Genomic DNA, 2,390 nt, shown 5'->3' with positions numbered 1-2,390 from the left:
AGTTTTGTGGTTTGGGTTCTGGGTTTTTTTGTTGTTGTTGTTGTGGGTAGTTTTTTGTTTTTTTTTCCCTTTAAGCAGTATATTCCTTGGGCTGATAAAGTCCCTCTAAAGAGGCTGTGAATTCAAGCACCTGCCTGAAGAATTTGTTTTATAAACCGAGCGCTGAGATGGAGATACGTTCTAACAATTCACTTCTAAGCTTCTCCCCAGTGTTCCCCTCGCCAGCTCCCTCTCCACACACAAATCCTTCAGGAACTGTAAATCCTTTGAGCAGAACAAGCGCATTTGCAGCTGCAGCCATCCTAATGGAAGACAGGGAAGATACTTTGTAACCGGTCAGTTCTCACCCTTCAAAGTTGATTTTTAGTTGCTGATTCAAAAAGCAGCTGTGCAGGTGGTGCACATCCCAGGGACTCTGTCTCAGGGCATCCACTGCATCTCCTGAAGCATTCTGCTCTCAAGGATCAGTACCAGTGCCCAGCTGCATGCCCTACACCTTGTACTTCAATGCTACTCCAGCAACTCGGTGGGAGAAACCCAACTAACTCCAACCGTGTCTCTTTGGCACCACCTTTGGTCAGTGCCACCCTGGAACAGCCTTGACCCCTCCAGCATCACTGTGGAGGGTGCCCAGGCTCAGCATAGGCAGCTTCCCTGGGTTAAGGGACTGCTGCCAATCAGATGTGACCCAGCAGCCCAGGACCACTCCTGCCCTGTTGTATTTATTAGGACAGATGTAACTGTGGAGAGCTGGTCCTCAGCACAAGCCCTCATCACCTGGGCAGCGTAAGGCTCCCGGGTGCTCAGGTAAGGTGGGGCAGCTGGGGCAGAAGGACAAGCTGGTGCTACTTGAGAAAGGAACATAGGACTGGCCACTTCCTCCTCATCCCTGGAAGCTCTTCTGAGGACCTCAGTTGGTGCAGCATGTTTAAGGAACCGTTTGCCCTCCTGTAAAATGGAAGGCAAATTTTGGTTTGGCAGTGGCACGAGCCCTGCCAGTTCCCACATCCCAAATTGTGCTGCCAGGTAATGATGGGCACCAGCTTGTCCACACCGCAGGACAGCCAGGCCAGGTCCTCACAGCACTGCTCCCACACACCTTCCCTTGTCCTGGAAAGCTGTGGGAACACACAGCTGTGGAGGGAGATTCATCCACCCTCTCCAGCTCTTCCCAAGAACCAGGACCAGCCAAGGCAAGGGTTGCCAGACACACAACAACCATGCAGAGATGAAGCAATGCAACCCACACCCAGCACCTAAAGCATGACACATAGTCTGCTGGTACCAAGACATGTCAGTGCTGTCTTCCCCATGCACACGTATTTTAAGTGCAAAGAAAAAATGTGCTTTCCCCTAATTAAAAAGCAGAGCAGCTCTTCATAGAGGTACGCCCATGTGGAGCTCTGCCAGCAGATAAACCACAGCAGTCCACGGGCGAGGGCCTTCTGGACAATAGCCCCTCCTCAGTTTACCTGCTGGATCTTGTTCTGCCTGGCTGCGTGGAGCGGAGTCAAAGCAAGCTGCTCAGAGGCAGGGAGCAGGCAGCAAAACAAAGGCAGCGAGAATACCAGCCAGCCCAAAGGAACAGTAGGGAAGCTGGTAATTGGGCTGTGTGAGTTTGGCTTTCACCAGGCTAGCAGGTTTGTTTTTCCCAGGCTGGAGCCCAGGCTGAAAGAGACACAAAATCACTAAAGACCACAACCTCAAAAGGAGAAAAAAGGAAAAAAAGTTGGCAGCGGTGGCTGGAGGTGAATCTCAAGTAATGAGAGCACGGTGGGGGCTCTCTGCTCTCTCCCCAGGATGGAGGTGGCTGGGAAATTATTTTCAACAGGAAAAGAGAAATGAAACTTAGGTAAAATTAGTTCCTGTGGACTTTTATTGTGAGTTTAAGTCATTTCTTATACAGCAGGGATCTTACTAGGCAGGATGCAATAGGTCCTACTACAAAAAAAGTAGAGCTGTGCCTTCCAGTCCCTTCCTTGTAGCCAGAAGATTCCTGCAGGGATCCAAGACCAAACGGAACCTGTTGGTGAGGCAGGCACAGAGCCACCCTCGGGAAGGGATTCCCCTGTGGTGGGGCTGATCTTCATTCCTTTCACCAAGCAGACATCACGAGGAACTGTACGACTGCCTGGAGGGCTTCTGGAAGGCAGGACGTGTGCAGGAGCTCAGGGCAGACCAAAAGCTGTGCCAGTACAGCACCAAGCCTGAGCTGCTTCACTCTGCTCTGGCCCAACACCCTGCTAAGGCCAAGTGTTAGCACAGAGGACTGCAATCCCTCGTATACATTTGCAAATCACATTATAGATACAAAATTTTCAGTAAGATAATAACCAACCTAAATATATAAGCCTGGTGATAGGGAGGGAAAATGTATTTGCAGCCTCTTT

The sequence above is a fragment of the Chaetura pelagica genome, unplaced genomic scaffold (genome assembly GCF_000747805.2).
Source record: "Chaetura pelagica isolate M959 unplaced genomic scaffold, ChaPel_1.0 scaffold269, whole genome shotgun sequence".
In the NCBI taxonomy this organism is placed as follows: Eukaryota; Metazoa; Chordata; class Aves; order Apodiformes; family Apodidae; genus Chaetura; species Chaetura pelagica.
Note: the sequence above shows the minus strand (reverse complement) of the source record.